This window comes from Ananas comosus, unplaced genomic scaffold (genome assembly GCF_001540865.1).
Source record: "Ananas comosus cultivar F153 unplaced genomic scaffold, ASM154086v1, whole genome shotgun sequence".
Classification (NCBI taxonomy): Eukaryota; Viridiplantae; Streptophyta; class Magnoliopsida; order Poales; family Bromeliaceae; genus Ananas; species Ananas comosus.
In genome coordinates this window covers 15,847-41,171 of record NW_017893494.1, presented here as the reverse complement: position 1 = coordinate 41,171, position 25,325 = coordinate 15,847, and the positions used below count along the sequence as shown (strand labels likewise).

At 40.9% G+C, this 25,325-nt stretch overlaps 1 long non-coding RNA gene across 2 annotated transcripts; it reads right to left on the bottom strand.

The window, feature by feature from the left end:
- Positions 1 to 10,807: 10,807 nt before the first annotated feature.
- LOC109706166 lies at positions 10,808 to 11,947 on the bottom strand. 2 transcript variants are annotated; one of them, XR_002215103.1, is made up of 3 exons: positions 11,473 to 11,947; positions 11,325 to 11,392; positions 10,808 to 11,207 (listed from the first exon to the last, which is right to left on the bottom strand). It is a non-coding gene; the product is annotated as an uncharacterized LOC109706166 (long non-coding RNA). The 2 variants fall into 2 exon arrangements; XR_002215104.1 differs by having other exon boundaries at positions 10,808 to 11,204.
- Positions 11,948 to 25,325: the final 13,378 nt, after the last annotated feature.

Sequence of the window (25,325 nt, the reverse complement as noted above, 5' to 3'; positions counted from 1 at the left end):
ACCTTGGAGAGCAATGTAGGAAATTTTCAGAAATTTTCGTAGTGAAAATACTCTCAGGGTCCGGCGTACGCGTGAAAATGGTGGTTTGTGCTGAACTTGAGTTGTGTGAGGGGCCAAGTGTAAATATGCAATATAAGAGTATAAGGATGGGTTCTAAACCTATTTCTCTCATTTCCCTCATAACTCTCAACCAAAGAGGAGTCTCTTTCTCTCTTTAAACCCTCTCTCTCTCCTAGGGTTAGCTCCAAGAGGTGGAGATTGCTTGGAGAGAAGTTGCTTGGAGGTCAAGCCACCATCTTCTTCATCCTTAGCTTGGAGAGAAGCTTGAGCTTGAGGTGAGCCTTATGAGTAGTTGAGGTTATTATGTTAGGGTTTTATATAATCCCTTATGATTGGGTTGTATTGGAACCCTAGGTAATCCTAAGCTAGATTATTGCATGAATCATTGGTTATGTGTATTCTTGCAATAGTTGGATTTTTAGGGTTTCACATGAGGGCTTTTGATCATAGTTGGGTTTGATCTAAATTAAGCCTATGTAAACCTAATTGAAGGTAAAATCGACACGGTGTGCAACTCAAATCGAAGTTCCTACGAACGTCCGACGAATCGTTGAAGAAAAGTACACTTTTCGGTTCGTTTGCATTGGGTTGAGCCGAATCGTCGTCCATAAATTGCGAGATTTGGGTTCTCGCATCTCGGCATCACCCAGAAGTGGGGAGTGCTATCCGAAGCAAACGGATTTCTTTTTATGTCTAAGTTGTTATTGTTGAGCATATATGTTATATGTTGTTATTATGCATTGTAGGATATGTGATAGATATATTTCAATTCCTTGCATGCTTCCATGCTAGAAATAGCATTGTGAGTTGGACACATGATCTAGTGGATGCATGAGGATTAGGTCTTGACATGAATCCTATAGTGCTGAAAACAAGTGGTGAACTTGAACTATGTAATGACATAAACGAGTAGCATGTGAAACTAGTATAGTGGTGACACTTAAACATGAACATAGGGATAGATGGTTTCCCTAGTTGTGGATATATGGTATGTGAAACTAGTGTAGTGATGACACGTAGACATGAACATTGGAATAGATAGTTTTCTAAGTTGTTGTTTTTCCTAGTTGGTAGGGTATCTTCAAGTTGAGAGAATTGGATCATACTCACTTAGTCTGTTCTAGTTTGGCGGTGGTCGCTCCACCCAAGCAGTGAGCTCCAGAGCTGTCACACGATGGGTTAACGTACTTACCCAGCAGACGGTTTCGGGTGTGCGTAGCGCAGAGTCTCCTTGTTAAAGATTTTATAGGTTGGCGGATTTCGTAATGTTGAATGGAGTCTTGAAGAGTTGATTGCGGAAGATTGAAGAAAAGATCTAAATTGAAGAACAAAGACTCACTCGTAAAGTTCGGCACCTAAGGTATAAGGAAAAGATCATTTGTGGTGAAGATACTTAATTAAAATAAGTTCAGAAGGCTTAGATTGCTTTAAAAATATTTTACTGAACTTTTCTGTGTTCAGGGACCGGTCCCTGAGTTCAAGAGACTGGTTCCCCTAAGGTCCTCACTGCGTGAGCTTTGATGCAACCGGTCCCCTGAGATGAGAGACCGGTTCTCGAATCTTGGTATTTCTGTCGCGCGGCGAGGGACCGGTCTCAAGCTTTAGAGACCGGTTCCCAAACGTTGTGATTTTGGTCACGCAGTGAGGGACCAATTCCTCACTTGAGAGACCGGTCTCTCACAAACCGGTCTCCTCGAGAAGACCGGTCTCTGAGGATGACACAGGTTTTTAAAAAGGACTTTTTGCAATCCTAGTCTACTTTTAAGGCTTCTAAACATATAAATAAGCTATGTGGGTTGTCTTAAAGTTTAAGGCTTTGAATATTTACTGATTCTAAACCCTAGAAACTTGTTTTTCCGTTTCGATGATTCTATCACATAACAAGTTTCGGAAAAATCAACAATCGACGTGCTTCTTCGATTTTACTCAAGATCTTCTTTGAGAATCAAGTTGATATTTGATTAGAAGACGAACCCTCATAGCTTATGGTATTCAAAGATTAAATCACCACAAATCTTCGATTCTACAAGCTCCGGAAGGAGGTTCGGCGCGTGGATCTCGCGTGAAGCCGAGGATTCGGTGGACACTTCGAGGAGTTGAGGCGTTGACGCTGCGAGGAGTTGCAGCAAGGTCGATTGGTGGATTCTTATCGATCGAGGACCGGCGAAGATCACCATCAACAAGAAATCGGTAAATTGAGTCGTGTATTTTTGTCAAAATCACTTGTACTCAAGTTTTCTTAGTGGATTTTCTTCGTGTGATCGGTCCCGTGGGTTTTTCACTCCGAATTGGAGTTTTCCCACGTTAAATTCTCGGTGTGTTGTTTTATTTTCCGCTACTTTGTTTTATTTGCATCGAGATTTTCGAGTTTGCCGTTTTTACACCTATTCACCCCCCTCTAGGTGTTACTTACCCTTTAGATCCTCGGGATCCATATCTTTCACTCCTCACCTATGAGATTTGGTTGTTAGTTCGAGCTTAACCTTAGGGTTAGCCAAGATGATTGGGTGACAAGTATATGAATGCCATGCATCATGAGCATAGTGGATCTTTCATTCATATCATGATGTTGAGACATAGTGACATGTTAGTAGAATTCATTGCTATGTTCATATCTTTATTCATCATGTTGTTGAGGCATAATAGTATGACAGTAGATTTCATTACTATATTAGTATATTTCATTACCATATTATATCTCTACTTATGCCTGCTTAGACTTAGTGGAAAAATCGGCAGAGTCGGCGGCCGAACCCACTGGAAACTTTTGTTAGTTCTCATTCCACTCTTTTGCAAGGCCTAGCTCGAGCGGACCGGGCGAGGATCGTGGTAAGGGCATAGCGCCCTAGTTAGTAGCCTCCTTTTTGCATTAGAGTACCATGTACCTATTGAGAGATATGATGTATATTGAGTGAGGTTACTTTTGGAGAGTTGTATATGTATTATGAGATGAACATGTAAACCAAATGATGTAAATGGTTGAATGTGAATGTAATAGCTAGTATTTCTCTCTTGCTCTTGCTTGTGTTATACTCGCATGATTTATATATGTTGACTATGTTTGCTTGGGCAATTAAATATACATGATTGATGTTGTTGAGCCTTAGGCGGACAGAGGAGGTTCTGTCCATTCGGCGTCTGTTTGGCGTACCCGAACCGACCAAATTGGCGATTGCTAGGCGCGGCACCACTACTTTACCACTAACTGTCACGCCCCACGACCGCCAATTTGGTCGGTTCGGGTACACTAATAGACGCTTTTGAACGGACAAAACCTCCCCTGTCTGCCCAAGGCTTCACCAACAACAACATGTATAACAAGTTTTGCTCAAGCAGAAGTCTAGATATACATAACTTGCACGAGGGCAAGTAACCATCAACAAGTGAAAGTACTACAACTATTACACCATACATGTAGTTTGATTACTTTAAACCGAATACAAGCTTTACATATTACATTCTTTTCCTTTCCAAATACATGACATATGCCACCAAAATACATGGATTTACAACATTTATACATAACCACTTACTCATCATAAACAAAAGATGATATATACAAGGTACAAAATCATCAACAAGTGAAAGTACTACAATTATTACACCATACATGTAGTTTGATTACTTTAAACCGAATACAAGCTTTACATATTACATTCTTTTCCTTTCCAAATACATGACATATGCCACCAAAATACATGAATTTACAACATTTATACATAACCACTATCTCATCATAAACAAAATATGATATATATAGGGTACAAAACTAAACCCAGGAAGCCGCTACCTATGGCGCGATGCCCTTGCCTCGATCCTCGACCGCCCCGCTCACGCTAGAATCTGCAGGGTTAGTGGTGGTATGAGAATTACTGAAAGTTTCCAGTGGGTTCGGCCGTCGACCCCGCCGAGTCGCCCACTAGGTCTACTGTAGCACACTGGACCTGTGCAAATTGCGAGGTCCGAGTGATTGGATGTGTTCCGAGCTTTTCCACGCTTGGTAGAGGGTCGTAGAAAGTGTTCCGACCTAAAAAGTTCGAATTCTGAAATTTTGGCTTAGTCTTGAGAGTTTTCACTCTCGGGGACCGGTCCCTGGTAGGAGAGACCGGTCCCATCGGAACAGTGTTGCGGCGGTCAGCGAGGCAACCGGTCCCATGCAGGGAGAGATCGGTTCCCGACCCCGTTGGGGCAGTACAATAGTTGCAAAGTTGAGGGGCTTTTCTGGATTTTGTTACAATAGATGGCCTATATGGCCATTTCACCTCTCTCCCTCCTTTATTTCACACTCTTCCTTGCACCTTAGAGAGAGAAGGAGAAGAAGAAGGAGAAGGAAAAGAAGGAAGAAGAAGTTGAGCTTGTAGAGCACTTGGAGCTTCACCCTCTCCCTCTTTTCTTCCCATTTGTGGTTTGGAGCTTATGCTTGGAGCTTGTGGAGGATCAATCTTCAACCCTTGAGCACTTGGAGCTTGGTTTGGAGCATCCTAGAGGTAAGTGGCTAGTTTTCTTCCTCTAGATCTTAGTTTTGGAGCTTTAAACTAGATAAAATCCTAGATTTGGATTTTAGGGTTTATTTTGGGGATTTTCGATTTGAGGGCTTTGGGACCCAATTGATTGGTTTTGAACCCTTGTTTAGGTTGGATTTGAATGGCTCTAACTCCCATTTGGAGATCAAGAGAGCTTCATTTGCATTCGGTGAGTTTTTCTCCACCTTAGCTTGAGATGGTTAATAATCAACCTTATGGTTGTTCGTAAGGTTCGTTTAACTCTTGTTCCTACATCTTTAGGGTGCTGTGAGGCTAGTGGACACTTTCGTCGGAACAAACGAAGGAGCGCAAGAGTTGTGGTGGGTTTGGCTTTATGAGAACGGGGCAAAATGGCCCCTACGCTTGTTATACTTGTCGTAACGTCTTTTTGAATGCAAATCCATACTAGATAGGATTTATATGAATTTTAGAACACTTAAAATGCATGCCTTATGTATCATGAAAATTTCACTCTATATAGTAGAGCGTTATGGGTAAATTTCATGCATGTGAGAAGTGTTCGTGTTAATGATTTGGAAACATATCTCTTATGTTAGAAATTGCTCAAATTATGCATTTGCTAGCCATAAACTCATGTTTGGACTTAGTGGACAAAAATGCTATAAAGGGGCACTTGACATAGTAAAGTGTGAAATTGCAACATAGATACATAGTGATAGGCCATTGAACATCTGCTATATTCCACGTTAGAGACATGATGACATAGAGATAGGCCTTTGGGACATTCGATATATATATTCCATGTTTTTAGACATGAGAACTTGGTACTTGAGACGGATCTTGCGCTACTTGCCATTGTGCTTATTCGCACATGCTTGTGAGGGTCGCTCCCTACAAGCCGGCACTCCGGAAATAGCCATCGCGATACATATTCGCCGTGCGGGATTGGGCGCCAAAGTGGATTGCCGTGGGTTAGGCTCATTCCTAGAGTGGAGATGTTGACTACCACGGGGTCATTAGGCTCGGCACCGGCCAGACAGCCTACGGGTGGGTCTCAGGGCCAGACAGTCTTCGGGCGGGTCTCTTCAGATTTGATTTGGAGCATTCATCATGCGATGTGGACATTGATTAGAATAGTAAACGATGACATCTTTACTATTTGACTTATGGACATCATACTAGCGATGCTTGGGTACATTCATACGAGAATAGCTTTTCTTACTTATGCTAACTCATGCTAAGTAGAGATATCATGTGGTAGTAAATATTCATACTTATTTACTTGTCGCACATATCGCTTTTGTTTATATCTGCTTACTGATCTCTTTTTAGTTTGGGCCTAGTGGTGCATTTCACTGAAGCCAGTAATTGCCCACTGGAAACTATTATTCAATAGTTCTCACGCCCTCTGTTTTATAATTTTATTTTAGAGCCTTCGGCACCGGCGGAGGCACGGGATCGCGGCAAGGGAGTCGCATAGCTAGATAGCGGAACTTGCTGTTGTTTCTAGGTGGTCACTCTCTTCTTTTTGATTTTTGTGAGAGAGAGAGTTTTGTTACCATGTATAGAGACCACCCATGTTTTTATGTTTAGCATTTGTATATAGGATTCTTCTTGTACTACTTCATGCTTTTATCTAGTGGACTTTCGGCTTTATGTTCATTTCTTTTATTATAGTTCATAGATACATTTTGCTCTGATATAGCTAGATGTTCTCTCTTTTCTTGCCTTAATTATCGTTTTGTTTTAGACGCCTTATATGTTTGAGACATATGGCGGGTTTGGGCACGCGCCGGGCGGGCTTCCGCTAGGTCCCGGGGCATGACATCTACTCAGGCATATGTAGGAAAATGATAAATAGATAACAAACCAAACTAATGCTACTACAATGCCTGAACAAGAATAGAATCATCAAGTGATATAATCATAATCATAATGCATGCATGCCATGTTAACTTTGCCATTACCCAATCCACATGGTTAGCTCATGGTTAACCTCAACTCACCAACCAAATCCCATACTGTCGGGGAGAATACCGCTACAACCCGACGGGACCGTCTACTGGGGAGAATTCCGCTACAACCCAGATGGTGACAACTCCGGAGCACACCACTTGAGCGGGAGCTACCGCCCTCAAGCATATAGGCCAACTGTGAGTATAATCCAATCCTCAACTTTGAGGATACTTGGCCACACTTGCCACAATGCTCATACCTTGTCTAGCATGCTAAGTTTTCATATGCTAATCATATCCACTAATGTCGATGTCGCCTTTGTTTACTATGTCATAGTCGAACATTCCAATTCACACATGTATAGGGTCTCTAGATTCATGGTCCATTATCAATTCATATGTTCCTTTTACACTAAACATACAAGAGATTTCTCAACCATATCACATATCCCAATACCCTACAATGCATGAATAACACAATATACATATATGCTCAAGAAAGGCAACATAGACATAATGAGAAATTCGATGATTTCGGATAGCACCCCCCGCCTCATAAGAATGCCGAAAAGCCGCAACTCAAGTCTCGAAATTTATGGTCGCCAATTTCCCCAACCCACGGCAAACGAAGCCGAAATGGGGTTTTTCCCCAATATCATGATGTAGACTTGTCGGAATCCCAAACCGAGTCTTCCTACGCGCCAGTTTATCCGCCAATTAGGGCTACAAGAGATCAAACCCTAATTAGATTCTATAATTTACAAAACCCTAAATCCAACCCTAGGGTTTCCATCTTTACTAAATAACCTCCAAATTCATGGAGAATCATGGATAAACCTACCATCATATCCTCTAGAAGTAACAACTAGAAGTAAATAACCAAACCCTAACTCATATCACAAATCTCACCTTAAGTTCGAGCTTTTTCTCCTCAAACCCCTTGCACAAGAGTTAACTTCACCCTTAAGCAAGCTTCTTCTCCACCAAAACCCTCTTTTAGATCAAACCCTAGAGAAAATGAGAGAAAGGGAGAGAGAGAAAGAGCTTTCTCTTTTGTGGTAATGTAAAAGGAAATGAGGGCTAAACCATAAGGCACCCACTAATAAACACTCTCACATGGCACAATTGCACCTAGCCCCCTCCCACAACAGTGTTTGGCTAACTTTGCGAATTTTCATGTACGGGGTCAGGACCTTGCACTCAGGGTCTGGACCCTAATGTAATATGTGTATAAATGATACATATGTTGCACTATTTGCACAAATATTGCACGACTTGGAAGAAACTGTTGCATTATTTGAGAGGATACTGACACTATTTAAGGAGTATTACATTCTTTCTTCTTGTTTTGTTATTTGATGTTTTTTATTTATATGTTAGATGAGAATTTTGTTTCTTAAGAGAAAGTTAGCTGTAATAATAACTTGTCAGTTGTATTTTTGAAGATATTTAATGGATGTACTTTTTACATATTTTGAAAGAGGGTGTTAGGAGCCGAATTCCCTTCTCTTTGACCCGATCAAAGTTCTTCCTCGGGAAGCGCGTCGGAATGCGGAACGGCTATGATTAGTGACCCTTGAAGTTTGCGCCCTTCGACTGGATCAAGCGATTCGGCTGATGAGGGATCGGATCAGACGAGTTCGAAGACCTTTACTATAGACTCGGTTCAGCTGGAAGAACCGAATGTACAGAATGCACAAGGTTTTGGGTCGGCTGATGAGTCGAATAGATGGAATACAGTGACTGGTCGGCTGAAAGAGCCGAATGCCTTTACATATTAAAATGAAGTTGGGAACTCATACAAAATAGAGTGTGCCCGAAGGGCATACAAGCTCTGAAAATCTAGATTACAACAAAGTATGCTCGTAGGGCATACAGACTCCAGAGATCTAACTTAAAAACTACTCCTAGGAAAGTAATAAATGCGGATAAAAAAGATTACATGTAGACTACTCCTAGAAAACGATAAATGCAGGAAAGGAAAGTATTGAAAATGCGGTGGTCTTCTCGTTCAGAGGAGAGAAAGACCCCTATTATAGGCTTTAAAGTTACTATTTATAATATCTTATCAGCTCACATTATTGGTTGGTTATAGTAGTGGGGGAAGTGGTGTAGCCATGATCATGGAAGTTACGCCCCACTTCTCATGGAAGCTACGCCCCACTTCTCAACCGTTCCCGCCTAAATGCTCTTGACCTTCAGGCGCTTTATTGCCAACTCCTGGTGTACCACGTGTTAAGGATTTTTCTAAGTTGGCGGATTTTGTGAAGTCGAATGGAGTCTTGAAGAGTTGAAGATGAAGAATTGAAGCTAAGATTACAAGACTGGTGAGCCAAAGACTCGTTCGTGATGCTCGTCTACTCAAGTATGTAGACTAATAGTTTGTGGTGAAATTATACTTGAGTAAAAGTGTTTAGAAGACTTAGGATTGGTTTTTAAATATAAAACTGGAAAAACTCTGAGTTTTTCAAGTTTAAGGATCCGGACCCTAAGGAGGATCCGGACCCCGTAGGTCCTCTCTGCGTGTACGCAGCAAGGGTCCGGACCCTCTGGTTAGGATCCGAATCCCGTAGCCGGATAATCTTGTCACGCAGCGAGGGTCCGGACCCTCTGGTTAGGATCCGAATCCTGTACCATATATTTTTTGATACGCGGAGAGGGTCTGTAGCTTCACGATCCGGACTGTCAAGGTCCGGACCCTCGGGAAGTCCAGACCCTAAGACCGTCGTCAGTTTTTAAAATTGTGTTTTTGAAATCCTAGTCAATCCAGAAGTCTTCTAATCCTATAAATATGATATGAGGAGTACCATATGTGTAGTGCTTAGAGAGAAAATCTTTTTGAAACCCTAAGAGCTTGTGTTAGAGTTTTTCGATCAATGTTTTGAAAATCAAGTTTTTAGTTTTGATCACTGATTCAATTCTTCGATTCTAATTTCAATGGTTCTTTAAGGATTAGATCGGTGATGAACTAATTAGGGTTTCTCCTCATATCATATGTGCTTTCTAAGTGTTTCAATCACCACAAATTGTTGATCTCAACGAGCTTCGGATGGAGCGAATGCGCGTGGATCGCGTGTGAGGCCGAGGATTCGGTGGACGCATCGAGGAGTCGAGGCGTTGACGCTGCGAGGATTTGCGGCAGGATCGATCGAAGGACTTTGATCGATCGAGGACCGGCGAAGACAATCTACAATGAGGATTCGGTAAATTGAGTCGTGTATTTTCGGTAAATCACTTGTACTCAAGTTTTCTTAGTGAATTTCTTTGTGTGATCGGTCCCGTGGGTTTTTGTCACGCCCGGGTACCAGCGGAAGCATATCCGGTACGTGCACAGACCCGCCATACACCTGCAGTATATAAGGCGTCTACGAAGAAAGCAAGTAGCTAGGAAGCACAACAAAGAGAGTCCTATCCTGATATCAGAGCAGTGTACAAGTCGATATACTATCAGTAAAAGAACAAAGAGTATACAATCCAAAATCTCAGCAAAAGGAGAAGAAGTATGAACTATAACATCTGGATCTACAACTCATATACAATACAGGGTACACAAAAACATCTGTACAATGGTAGCCACTCTATACAATGGACATCACCCTCGGCCGTAGCCCGAGTAGCAAGGTGATCGACTAGCACGCTCCTAGCACAGTCTAGCTAGACGCGACTCCCTTGCCACGATCCCTAGCCTCTCCTGTAGATGGCTCTGTAAAAACAACCACCAAAAGGGCGTGAGAACTATTAACAATAGTTCCCAGTGGGTAAGCCGCCAGCCTCGGCGAATTACACCACTAGGCTCAATGTACTCAATGGAAAGTAAAAGCAATAATTGCATGATGTTAACAAGTAATGAGCATGTAATTGCAGGATATCTTTCCAAGGCTAAGCAATTAATAAGCATGTAAACAACATGTAATAGCTTTCTACAGTAATGAATAGAACAATAAAAGCATAGCAGCTACTGAAAGCATGAACATAAATATGAATGTGTAAGCAGAAACTATACACAATGACTGGTGATCATTCATTACTGTCTAATGTCCTTTAGCACTTTCTTTTCATTCACAGGGACCTACCCAAGGTAGTCCAGCTTGCGCCGCGCCTAATGGCCCCGTGGTAGTATACACTCCCCACGGCAATCCACTTCGGCACCCAATCCCGCACGGGCGAGCAACTGTCGCGTAGGCCAACTCCGGAGTGCCGGCTTGTAGGGAGCGACCCTCACAAGCGTGTGCGAATGAGCACGATGGCAAGCAAGCATATTTTACAGTCCACATGTCTCAATTATCATGTTTTCATTTGTAATGTTCTTACCCTCGATCCTTTGATCGGAATTTCAGTATAAAAAGATCAAGCATATGAACAATAGCTAGTATCCACTAGTAACATATAAGACTAACATAGGCATCCAGCATGTTCTTGTTCTCTACTTTAGAGCAGTCAGGAGAGTGTCACTGTTCTCTACAAGCATGTCATTGTTTTCTAGTTCTAGGAACATAATAAAGAGATTGTAATTCAATTATTCTAAAGTATAGCGACTCGTCTCAAGTTTTATATCGAATACACAAAAGCCCACGACAACATTGATTCTATAATACATATAGAACATAGGGGAGTTCCACTTGTTCTGGTTAGGTCCGACCCACCTATTATGAAGCTCCAATCAGTCACAAGAAATCCCAATATGTAACTCAACAAGGCTGCAATCCTGCTGAAAACAAAATAATAAAACCGCGCCGTGACGATTACTCAAAACTCCAATTTCGGCAAAATTCGTAATAAGTACAAGGTGGAAACTTAATTCCCTATTTTTGGGCTAAGTATATACCTCAAGTTAAGCCCCTAATGACACTCCAATGCCAACAGAAGATGATCCCAAGGTCAAAAGCGCTATCGCTGCGAGCAACATCAACACGGCGTCAAAATCGTCAAAGATCAATACACACACGTCGGAATCTTAAAATTTCAGTTTCTACCTGAAATTCTTGCTTTCCTCGGGTTAAAACACCTTCCACACTAATCCCCAAGGTCACTAATTACATTCAATTAGATTCGAAAACCTGCTGCGAAAACAACATACAAAACTGCATTAACAAGTCGCATAAGGTGCCGAAATCGCTTCAAAATGACCTACTTAACTCTACTGAGCTTCAAAGTAGCTTATCCCAGATTTAAGGAGGTTAAGCCGCAGCTAAATAACTCATTTATACTTGCTGAAACCTCAGAAGAATACAGCTAGAAGCATAAACTCGAAATCCATACTCAAAGCGACTAATAGAACGTCGATAACGGAAAAGTTGAGCCGATTACCTTCTTAGACTTCCCACCAGTGACCTCCTGGTTCAGGGCTGCGAAAAGCCTTCCAAAATACTCTCTCACACGTCCACGTAAGCTCTGCGATGCTCGCAAACAGCGAAGAACAAGCGCGGCGACGAAAACGAGCAAAATCGACGATTTCTTCGTAGAGAGAGAGAAACCCTAGAGAGAGAGAGAGAGAGAGAGAAGGGAGAGCACTTCTCTGAGCTCAAACATGCATATCTGAACCTCCCTGGTCGAGCTGGGGTCTAATAGATAAGGATCAAAATGTGAAATGACCAAATTAGCCTTACTGCCAGATTTCTGCCAGTCTGTACCGGTACAAGGTAATAGCTGTACCGGTACAACAAGCAAAAAAAATTGATTTCGCCTGTTTGATGCAATTTCTCACTTTTAACCCTCCAATCCCGCTCTAACTTGTTCAAAAACTTGTCCAGGTCATTTAGAACGTGTAGAATAGTTCCACACTTCATTCCACACACTCGAACTCTGCAATTTGTGAAAGTCCAGTGTATTACAGTTTTTCTCTCCGGATTGGAGTTTTCCCACGTTAAAATCTCGGTGTGTTGATTTTATTTTCCGCATTCTCATTTAGTTTGCATCGAGTTTATTTATTTTTGTCGTTAACACCTATTCACCTCCCTCTAGGTGTCTTTTACCTTTTAGATCCTTGGGATCCATATCTCACAAGTGGTATCAGAGCGGGTATAGGTTGTAAACTATGGCCGAGGGCGGACATTAATCGACCCCCTCTCTTCGATGGCACTAATTACGCTTATTGGAAGGTTCGTATGAGAGCGTTTCTTATTGCCATTGACCAGCGGGTTTGGCAATCTATTGAATTCGGATAGAAACATCCTACCGAAGTGGTCGATAATGTTAGCGGTCCCAAACCTAGAAATAAATGGACGAAAGACGAAAATGAACTTTCTTCGTTCAACGGAAAGGGTATCAATGCTTTATTTAATGCCTTGAATCAAACCGAATTTTCTCGTGTCTCGACGTGTGAAACCGCCAAAGAGATTTGGGACACTTTATAAATTACACATGAGGGTACAAGCTTAGTAAAGGTTCAAAAATTACAAATGTTGACTAGTAGATTTGATTCTATTCGTATGGAAAAATATGAAACCTTTACCGAGTATTATACTCGTTTGCAAGATATTATCAACACATGTGCTAATTTCGGAGAGAAAATTTCGGACTCTAAAATTGTTAGAAAAATTGTGAGAACCCTTCCCGAACGATTTCGTCCTAAGGTTGCAGCCATAGAAACGGTAAAACATTCGGATGAATTAAAAGTAGAAGAATTAGTTGGTGCACTTCAAACTTATGAGATGACTTTTCCTTCTAATTCATTTTCTTCCAAGTTATCTTCTAAAGCTTCAGGTATGGTACTAAAATCAACGAAAGGAGGCAACGTGGAATCTTCTTCATCGGATTCGGACTCAGACGTAACTTTGGAAGAGTTTGAGAAGCAAATGGCTCTTTTGATGAAGAAGTTCCGTCGGAACTTTAGAAAGAAGTTTCCTTCCAAGTCAACTTCCTCCAAGCCAAACAAATCAAAAGGGAGTTCCTCTTCTTCTTCAAAGTTTAAAAAATCGAAAAACTTTCAAAAAAACTCTACAAAAAAAAAAGAAAAGTAGTGAAGGTCAAATCCAATGCTATAAGTGTAGGGGATTTGGTCATATTGCATCGGATTGTCCAAATAAAAAGTCTTTGAAAAAGAAAGCGATGCAAACCATTACTTGGGATGATTCTTCTTCTGACGAGTCATCCTCAAGTGATGAGGACGTTAATGCCACGGCACTTATTGCACATGATTCTACTTTTATGTGTTTAGCATCCTCTGACTCTATTTCTATGTCTCCTCTGCATGAAAAATCTACATCGGAGAACTCATCGAATGAAGAATCGGATGAAGATGATATGGCCACCGCATATCACCAACTTGTTATTGAATCAAAGAAAGTGGCAAAACACAACAAGAAATTGCGGCGTAGATCGTATGATCTGGATCAAGAGAATACAAGATTAGAGTCGTTGACAAAAAATCTTGAGCAAGAAAAAGAGGGTTTTACTAAGGGTTACAATTCTTTACTTGACAAGTGTGCATTGCTTGAAAAGGAAAAGGAGTCTCATGTTGAAAATATCAATTTCCTTACCAAGCAATACACGGAAGCTAGAGAATCCAATATGGAATTCACCAAAATGATTATTCAATTCAAATCGGATTTAAATCAATTCTCGTCTGGCTCTAGCGAACTTGACAAGATGCTAGGACTTGGTCAAACAAACAAATTCGGACTTGGATACGAACGGACGTATGTCGATCAAGTGATGAAGAAAGTAGACGAACACTCGACAAAACCGGTTCCGAAGGTTTATGGTAAGTTTGTTCCTCCTAAGAATTCTTTTGCTAACAAAACTTGTCATCTTTGTGGTATTGTAGGTCATGTGAAAAGATTTTGCAAAGAAAAGTCGAAAAGTACTACAACACTCATGAATCGAAGACCAATGGAACAATTGAAGAAGGAAGATCTAAAGGCTAATTCAAAGCAAATATGGAAACGGAAAAAGGATGATCCCAAGAAGAGGATAAATCAAATCGTCGACAAGCAACGAACGTTACAATCAAGTCAGCCGACGCAACCCAAAACACGTAAGGTTTGGGTGCGCAAACGTGAACTCTTTCCTTGCCTTGTCATGCACACTTCACTTCATACTTATGATACCTCATCTTGGTATTTAGATAGTGGTTGTTCACGACATATGACCGGTGATAAAAATTGGTTTACTTCTTTAAATGAAATTTCCAAAGGATTTGTGGTCTTCGGAGATGGTCGGTCATCAAAAATTGTTGGAAAAAGAATAGTCACTATCTCTGATGGCCCTATTTTGAATGATGTTTTTTATGTTGAAGGGCTTAAATCAAATCTCATAAGCATAAGTCAATTGTGTGATGACGGGTACTCTGTTACTTTTTCTGCAAAAGAATGCACTGTGACTCTTGATGATGATTCTTTCTTGAAAGGTGTTAGGTCACAGAACAATTGTTACGTAGTTCCTAGTTCTTCAACTGAACATTGTAACCTAGCGACATTAGAGACTGATACTTTATGGCATGAACGACTAGGTCACATGAACTTTAAGGAACTATCTAAGATAACTAAGAAGGAGGTAGTTAGAGGTGTATCTAAGATAGAATTCAAAGAGAACATTGTGTGTGGGGGTTGTCAATTGGGAAAACAAACTAGATCCGCACATAAGAATTTGAACCACTTAGGGACATCTAAACCATTAGAGTTACTTCACATGGACTTGATGGGACCTTCTAGAATTCAGAGTTTGGGTGGAAAACGATATATCCTGCTTATTGTTGATGATTTTACTCGCTTTGTTTTGTGTGCTTTCTTGAGAGAAAAAGCTGATACTTTTGATTCTTTTTCTGAAATCTGTCTTCGTCTTATGACTGAACGTAATGATAAAATTGTACACATTCGAAGTGATCAAGGAGGAGAATTTATAAATTCAAAATTTATTGATTTCTGTGTTTCAAAAGGCATCAAACATGAATTCTCTGCTCCCTATACACCACAACAAAACGGAGTAGTTGCACGTAAAAACCGGGTTGTTCAAGAGATAGCACGTGTTATGCTTCATAGCAAGAAAGTTGCTCTACACTTCTGGGCTGAAGCAGTTAACACGGCCGTCTATATAATTAACCTCATCTATTTACGCCCGGGTACTTTAAATACTCCGTATGAATTGTAGATTGGTAGAAAATCGAATATTAAATACTTTCGTGTCTTCGGGAGTAAATGTTTTATCCTTCGGGATCGTGAAAATCTTAGAAAATTTGACTCCCGGAGTGACGAAGGAATCTTTCTTGGTTATTCTACTACTAGTCGAGCGTATCGGGCGTACAATTTGCGCACTAAGACGGTGATAGAATCAAGTAACATAAAAGTAGATGAAGCTTCTTCTGTGAGTTCGTCTGTGCATGATTCTTCTATTACTTTGAATGATGATGATGATTCTCCATTCAATATGCCTGTGAATGATGAGATTTCTGCTCTTGATAAATCTGCTGAAACTGTTGAAACTAGTGCATCACATGATTCATCTGAAACCCCTAGCACTTCTTCTGAACTTACACCCGTGAAAGATCACCCATTATCAAATATTATTGGAGACCCTCTTACTGGTGTGAAAACTAGGAGACAACTTCAGTGTGAATTTGCATGTTATGTTTCTTTAGTTGAACCAAAGAATATTGACGAAGCTCTTCTTGATGAATATTGGATTAATGCTATGCAAGAAGAACTTGGTCAATTCACGCGTAATGATGTCTGGGAATTAGTGCCACGTCCTGAGCAACAACATATAATTGGTACCAAATGAATTTTTAAAAATAAGAAAAATGAGGATGGTACTATCATTCGAAACAAGGCTAGACTTGTTGCTCAGGGCTATTCACAAGTTGAGGGAATTGATTTTGATGAAACCTTCGCCCCAGTTGCTCGTCTTGAATCAATTCGTATTTTGTTCGCAATTGCCTGTCATTTTCAAATTACTCTTTTTCAAATAGATGTTAAAAGTGCATTTTTAAACGAATTTTTAAAAGAAGAGGTTTATGTTGAACAACCAAAAGGTTTTATAGACTCAAAATTTCCGGATCATGTTTTTCGATTGAAAAGGGCACTTTATGGACTCAAACAGGCTCCGAGAGCATGGTAAGAACGTTTAACAAAATATCTTTTAACAAAGGGCTACAACCGAGGGGGAGCGGATAGAATTCTTTTGTGAAACACACGAAAAATGATTTTATTGTGGCACAAATTTACGTTGATGACATTGTTTCTAGCGCAACTAAAAATAAAGATGCCACTGAATTTGCAAAACTGATGACAAGTGAATTTGAGATGTCAATGATAGGGGAGCTTACTTATTTTCTCGGACTTCAAGTTAAACAATCAAAGGATGGAATTCATTTATCCCAAACGAAGTATACGAAAGAATTGGTTAAGAAATTTGGACTAGATAGAGCAAAGGACTTTGATACTCCGATGGGAACAAGTAATAAAGGACAATGACTAAATGCTGAGGGACAAAGTGTGGATGAGAAACAGTATCGGAGCATGATTGGGAGTCTACTGTACTTGACTACGAGTAGACTGGATATAGCTTTTAGTGTTGGAATTTGTGCTCGCTATCAAGCTAATCCTAAGGAAGTTCATCTGAAAGCAGTTAAGAGGATTATTCGGTACGTTAAAGGTACAACCGCTTATGGCATTTGGTATCCAATAGAAATATCTTTAGATTTGATTGGATACTCAGATGCGGATTGGGCTTGCTCTGTGGATGATCGGAAAAGTACTAGTGGAGCGTGTTTTTATATTGGTCCTTGCCTTGTTGCATGGCATAGTAAGAAACAGAACTGCATTGCACTCTCCATTGCTGAGGCTGAATATATTGCGGCCGGTAGTTGCTCCACTCAATTATTGTGGATAAAAAGTTTACTGAGTGACTATCGGATCCCCTCCACCACTCTTATAATTCTTTGTGATAACATAAGTGCCATAAATATTTCTAAAAATCCTGTTTTACACTCTAGAACAAAACACATTGAACTGCGATATCACTTTTTAAGAGATTTAGTTGAATCTGATGTTCTTCATCTCGAATATATTTCTACTGATGATCAACTTGCTGACATTTTGACAAAGCCTTTAGATCAAAAATATTTTCTACATTTACGAAAGACTATTGGTTTGAATCCTATTATCTAGATATATTCTTTGGGCCATAGTACATGCACAATCACTTTGCTTAATTGCATTTTCCAAATTTGTTTTTACATGATTGTATTTCACACTCTTTGTGAATCCTATGATATGACTTTGATTGATTCATGATGAGTTTTAACTTAGTCACCTTCAATTATATTCCTAAATGTCATAGTTATTGAACGACTTAACTCGTTAAATTCTGCTTGGGTATTCTTGTTAAATTCGACACCTCTTGCCTTGAACTTTAAGTATTGTTTCAGTTTTGTTTGATTATTTGCTACGGTATGAATAACGGTTTTTCTATTTCTTGAATTCTTCATACTATTGTCGACTTGGGGGTTGCACTTATTTAGGGGGAGTCTTTCTGGTACTTGCCATTAAAATTTTGAAGATGTGGAAAGAGTTACATCCCTTCAGGGAGTGTGAAAACTACCACCACATGTAGGAAAGAGCTACCTCCCCGGTCGTTCGGTCAGTGTGTGCAGCTACCACATGTTTTTACATCTCTAAATAAAAAAAAAATATTGAAAAAAAAAATTGTATATATGGAGATGTTTCGGAGATGGTAAAAAAAAAAAAACAAGTATATCGTAATTACATCTCTGAGGCGATATAAGGTGGATTATTGAAAGATGCTCAAAGAGCCACTCCCTTCTTTAAACTTTGTGCATAACTCAATTTGCCAATATTATTTTGACTTCAAGTTTTGGGATTCTTTTATTCATTATTTTAGCAGATTTGATGATAAAAAGATACAATTCATTTTTAGATCTTGTTTGATGTGTTAAATTGAACAGTATGCCCATTTAGGCATTACCTGGTTTGGTGTTCAAATTAATTTATGACATTTTTTAATGTTATCTGAAGTTGACTGTGTTTGACATATTCTTGAAATTTTAGTTTAAAAGTTATTGGGATTTCACGCATATAAATACTGAAGTTGGGCATTTTTTATATAAATAAAAAAAAAGGGTTTTACAAGCTACAGGGTCCGAACCCTGGCTGGAAGGTCCGGATCTCCGCCTAACCTCATATATGCAACTACGGCCAATCTATCTTTATTTTTTTCCAAAACTTTTCAAAAACCCTCTCCTTCGAACCCTAGACCTCCCGGAGTGTTTTTGCCTTCGTTCTTCTTGGATTTCATCTCGTTTTCAGTAAGATTTTCAAATTTTGTTTATTTCCTACTGCTTATTCCGAAAATGTGTTCTTTTTGTGATTTTTGGTGATTATACTAGAAATCTTGTCCGAACTCTTGTGTTATGCTTAGTTTTTTTTTTTTATCTCGAGGTGTTTGAGCATATCATATTGCATTTTTCCATGGTTCGTTTCATGTATTGGCTCGGATTGTGTTTCGTCTTGAAATTTCGAACCTTATACATCAATTTCTAAAAAAGTTTGGATTTGTGGCTGACTATTTACATTGTTTGACATCATTGTGTGCTGGAATGTGCTCGTTCATGATTTCGTGAGGCCCTAGAATTTTCTAGATAATTTTTCTGAATTTTTATTGAAAATGTCTAAAAGAGTGATATTCGAATGCTTCATTGGGTTCAATACTGGTTTGTTAACAGGGAGTTCTTTCACAATGTATTCTATGTTGATGGTACTTGTGTTTCTGATGGCCGGTGGTGGCCGTAGGAGTAAGCAACGTCGTTCCTCGGCTCCGCAACCTCCTGAACAACCGGCTGAAGATGTGGGCAGCGAATATGCCCCAGGCAATGAATCTGAAACTAAGTCAACTGATTGGGCGGCTTTGACTCCTGAAGTGTTATCAAAGAAGAAGGGTAAGGAACCTGCAGCTTCGGAAAAAGAAAAAGACAAAGGAAAAGGAAAAGGAAAAGGAAATGGGAAAGGAAAAAAAATTGACGTACTCTCGTAGTAAGAAAAAGACCAGTGGTGTTGAGAGTTGTGAGCCTCCTGTTGATTCTAAACGGCAGGCGATGTTTTCTTCCCGAGTGTGCATTAGCGAGCGGGATGTGGGTGTTTCACAACTAATTAAACAAGCGCCAGTGTTTGAATCTCTTTATATGAATGGCGATCTTGCGTCTATTTGTTCACTTCCTGAGCAGACTGGTTATTGTCTCGAACTGATTCGAGAGTTCTATATGCGTGCTGGACATCTCCAAGATACTGATGGTGGACCATGCGTTTTCCAGACCTCTATTTGCGGAGTCTCTTTGGCTATTACGCCGGATTTGATTGGTTCGGTTCTTGCCATGGAAGCTCGTATTGATGGGGTCGATTATCTGCATGCTTGCATTGACTCACTTCGTGATTGGCGACATATTGTGAATGGCATCTGTGTGCCTATTACTCAGTCCACAGGAAATTCGGTCTTGTCAAAAGAATTGAAATTGGAGTATCGCTTTCTCAACTTCGTTGTGGACTATAATATCATGCCGACAATGAACACTAAGGTCGTNTCACTAATGGCTATTGCTTACCCTCGTGTAAGCCGTTTGTGTATGTTTCCGCTAGTGCTTTTCTCTATTGTTGAAAATGTACGTGTGATGAGCCTTGGGCGGATAGGGGAAACTCTGTCCGTTCGGCGTCTCTTTGACGTGCTCGGGTCGGGCCAAATTGGCATCGGTCCCGGGGCGTGACAACTGCGCAACCGAGAAACCGAGCTTTCGGTTTGGGGGGCTGCCAGGCCTTGTACCGGAACAAGGTGGGCTTGTACCGGTACAAGCACTGCGCAACCGAGAAACCGAGCCTCGGGTTGGGCTGTCTGCCAGGCCTTGTACCGGTACAAGAATCCGTGTACCGGTACAAGGGACCCAAAACTGCAGGTCAAGTTGGAAAATTAGATTTTTGAGGGGGCTTTTGGGATTTTGTTACATTAGAGGGTTATAATACCTCTCTCTTAGCCTCTCTCACTCACTCTTAGCCTCTCTCTCTCTCCCCCTCTCACTTAGCTCTCTCTCTCTAAACCGAAAAAGAAGAAGAAGAAGAAAAAAAAGGAAAAGAAAGAGAAGAAGAAGGGAAGGAAGGAGAAGATCAAGGAGAAGGAAAAAAAGCTCACTCCCTCCTCTTCCTCAAGCTAGGGCTTGCTTTGGAGCAAACCCTAGAGGTAAGCCTTAACCCTAATTGTGAGATTCTAGGGTTTTGTGAGTTTTTGTTGGTTTTATCGGTTCAAATGGAACCTAATGAGTTTAGAGGAGATGGATCTAGCTCACAATGAAGCCAGAAACCATGGTTTCCCATGGGTGCTAAACCTAGGGTTGGTTTTTTGGGATTTTTGGAAATATTGGATTTTGATCTATTTTGATGGGTCGGAAACCTAATTGTTATGCTCCCGAACGCGTAGGCGAAGACAGTTCGTCGATCCGTCGAGCGAGCGTGGAGATATCGCCATTTTGGTTGCTCTAGGGTTCGTTTTGACCCGAGGTGTTGAAGCGGCGCACGTGGATTTCGACGCTGAGTTTCTTAGCTTCTCGGCACTACCACAAAGTGGGTGGTGACCTTCCCGAAGCCATGGGGCTACGTTCTATGTCCAAGTTTATCATTGATCTAATTGCATCTTATTCATGTTACATATAGGGTTAGAAAATGAATATTGTTGCTTATATTTGCATGCTAGTAGCTTTATATCTTGTGATTTATCCATGATCTAGTATGCATGAAAACCTAGACCCTATATGAAATGATTAATGTTATGTTGCTAAAGAACTAGTAAGATGTAACTAGTGTTGAAATGAGTCTAAATGACGAGTGGCATCTAGTTTAGAAAACTATGACAAGTGGCATCGAGTTATAGAAAACTATGGTAAAGGACGTATGATTGTCGATAATTTGATATGAGAACCTTAGTGTAGTTGAGACACTATGAGATTGGGTACAAGAACACCTTGATTCCATGATGAGATTACCCTTAGAGGGTAGGTTGCTGTTGTTCGTGAGTTGATNAGGCCAGTCTTGTTCCGGTACAAGCTCTGCTGCAGGCTACCCGAGAGCTGACCAAAAATTCCAATTTTAGAATTTTGGTGCCAAGTCTCACTCCAACATCCTCGGGATGCGTGCCAGGGGTCGGAACGCTATCAACGACCCTCCAAAAACTGTGGGAAGGCCCCACACACAGATCAAACACTCGAATCTTGCGATTTGCAAGATCCAGTGTATTACAATGAACGTCTTCCATATCCCTTGATTATTATGCGAATTCTTCGTGCTCTTGGTGTGGATACTCGTTGCAGCTCTTATGAGTTTAGTCTCGGGGTTATCAGTGAGACTACTTTTATAAAGTCTGCTGTTCAGCTTCAATCACCTTCTCGTCGCTCTCCTCCACGACATTCTGTTCAGCAACACTCTTCTCCGCTTTCTGTTGCTCCTGGTCCTTCACAGCCTTCTGAGGAGGTATTTGAAGAGGATGTCTCAGTTTCTTCTGTTTATCGGGAGCAACAGCGACTCTCTAATGAGCAGGAACGTATTTCGGGCGAGCTTCAGCTCATTGTTTCTGAACAAACACGGCTTACAAGAAAGATGAGCAAGATCTCCAGACTCCTGAAGGCTATATTTGACAAAATGGGGTGTTGCAGTGCTGATTTGCCTTCCCAGGATGCAGATTCAGATTAGCTATTTTGGGTGGCCCCTTCTTTGTCGTTTTGGCGTTTTCTGACAAAAAGGGGGAGATGATGATAATGCTTGATGATGCTTGCTTATGTGTTTTATCCTTTTTGTTTACTTGACTTGCTTGCTTTTCTTCTTCGTGATGAGTGCAACTAAAACTATGAAACTATGACTGTCATGATTATTCATTGCATATCTTGAGTGTGTATTGTGGAGAATTTTGTGCAGGATTCTCAAGACTTCAAGACTCCACATCTTGTCTAAGTCATAGAGTTTGTCTAGGATGAGTAAAATGTAATTTTTCTTTGTTGGATCGATCATGCAGGAAATTGTCGTTTGGTGATTGCAATAATCTTCCACTTTCCTCTTTTGAGTTTGTATGAGCATTGAGTTTTGTCACGAAATCGCCAAAGAGGGAGATTGTTAAGAATTTTTCTAAGTTGGCAGATTTCGTGAAGTCGAATGGAGTCTTGAAGAGTTGAAGATGAAGGAAGCTAAGATTACAAGACTGGTGAGGCAAACACATGTTCGTGATGCTCGTCTACTTAGGTATGTAGACTAATAGTTTGTGGTGAAATTATACTTGAGTAAAAGTGTTTAGATGTGAGATATTGAAACTTGATGGTTTGTGGCTAACTTTGGCCAAATGGACCAAAGTGGGCAATTGAACAGTTTGGACGAGTTCCATTCGATATTCCAACAAGTTTGGAAGAGCTAAAATGAGTTCCAAAGGTGTTAGATTGGTTTTGACATCAAACGGCGCGAAATAGAGCCAAAGAGATGTGAAAACAGCATTCTGGAGCTGTTGTACCGGTACAAGAGTGATGGTTGTACCGGTACAACCATCGCGAGCTTTCGGTTTGGGGGGCTGCCAGGCCTTGTACCGGAACAAGGGTGCTTGTACGGGTACAAGCACTGCGCAACCGAGAAACCGAGCTTTCGGTTTGGGGGGCTGCCAGGCCTTGTACCGGAACAAGGTGGGCTTGTACCGGTACAAGCACTGCGCAACCGAGAAACCGAGCNTTATTGTTGTTCATAGTAGCTTACTACCCAGCTTTATTTATTGTTCATGCATGCATGATATCAGATTGAGGCATAGCTAGATATTCATGATTCTACTTACTTGCTCAGTTATCATACCTACTTTTATCAGTTTAGCTATATATATATATATATATATATATTGCATATATCTCTCTATGCCTGCTTCGACCTAGTGGGTAGATCGGTGGAGTCGGCGGCCGAACCCACTGGGAACTATTCGTAGTTCTCACACCCGTTGTTGCAGGCGCTAGTTCGAGTGTCCCGACCGAGCGGGAGGATCGCGGCAAGGGCTTGGCGCCCTAGTGGTACCAGTTGGTAGCTTACTTTCCTACTTGCATTAGTTCACCCTGTGCTTTTATTTTGAGAGTAGATGTTGTATAGAGTGAGGTTTTGGAGAGTACTTGATGTATTTACTTTTTGGAAAAGATTGAAAAATAATGTATGATGGTTTAAAGAGTTTAATGCAAGTGGTATTTAAATGCTTTAAATTCATGGTTCAATAGTTAAGTTTCTCTCTTTTGTATACTTGTATGCTTTTACTAGTATCGCTTGCTCTTGATGGTTTTAACACTGTTTGTGTTATCGCTGTTTGATTGTGTATGAAATCAAGTTGTTTTTCCTGGGGACTTGTTGTACACAATCTCGTTGGTTAGCCTTGGGCGGACAGGGGAGACTCTGTCCGTTCGGCCTCACGCCGCCGCCCTCGAACCGGACCAAATAGGTACCGTTTTCGGGCCGTGCGGTCGGGGCGTGACATTAGAAGACTTAGGATTGGTTTTTAAATATAAAACTGGAAAAATTCTGAGTTTTTCAAGGTTCAGGATCCGGACCCTAAGGAGGATCCGGACCCCATAGGTCCTCTCTGCGTGTACGCAGCAAGAGTCCGGACCCTCTGGTTAGGATCCGGATCCCGTAACAGTATAATCTTGTCAAGCAGCGAGGGTTCGGACCCTCTGGTTAGGATCCGAACCCCATACCATGATAATCTTGTTACGCAGCAAGGGTTCGGACTCACGGGTTAGGATTCGGACCCCGTACCATATATTTTCTGATACGCAGAGATGGTCCGGACCCTAGCTTCACGATCCGAACCGTCAAGGTCCGGACCCTCGGGAAGTCCTAACCCTAAGACCGTCGTCAGTTTTTAAAATTGTGTTTTTGAAATCCTAATCAATCCAGAAGTCTTCTAACCCTATAAATATGATATGAGGAGTACCATATGTGTAGTGCTTAGAGAGAAAATCTTTTTGAAATCCTAAGAGCTTGTGTTAGAGTTTTTCGATCAATGTTTTGAAAATCAAGTTTTTAGTTTTGATCACTGATTCAATTCTTCGATTCCAATTTCAATGGTTCTTTAAGGATTAGATCGGTGATGAACTAATTAGGGTTTCTCCTCATATCATATGTGCTTTCTAAGTGTTTCAATCACCACAAATTGTTGATCTCAATGAGCTTCGGATGGAGCGAATGCGCGTGGATCGCGTGTGAGGCCGAGGATTCGATGGACGCATCAAGGAGTCGAGGCGTTGACGCTACGACGATTTGCGACAGGATCGATCGAAGGACTTTGATCGATCGAGGACCGGCGAAGACAATCTATAACGAGGATTCGGTAAATTGAGTCGTGTATTTTCGGTAAATCACTTGTACTCAAGTTTTCTTAGTAGATTTCTTTGTGTGATCGGTCCCGTGGGTTTTTCTCTCCGAATTGGAGTTTTCCCACGTTAAAATCTCGGTGTGTTGATTTTATTTTCCGCATTCTCTTTTAATTTGCATCGAGTTTATTTGTTTTTGCCGTTTACACCTATTCGCCCCCCTCTAGGTGTCTTTTACCTTTTAGATCCTTGGGATCCATATCTCACACCACGTGTCCTTATTTTTTTGGCTCATACGTAGGTTAAGTCGGCATGTTAAATTTTTGGTATCAACAATGCCCCCCCAATAGTCTTTTGAATGAACGTTCGAATGACTATTGGTGCCAAATCAACGGCTCAATGTGTAACACACTGGACCTGTGCAACTTGTGAGGTTCGAGTGTTTGATTTGGGTTCTGAGCTTTTCCATACTTTGTGGAGGGTCGTAGACGGTGTTCCGACCCGCGGTTCGAA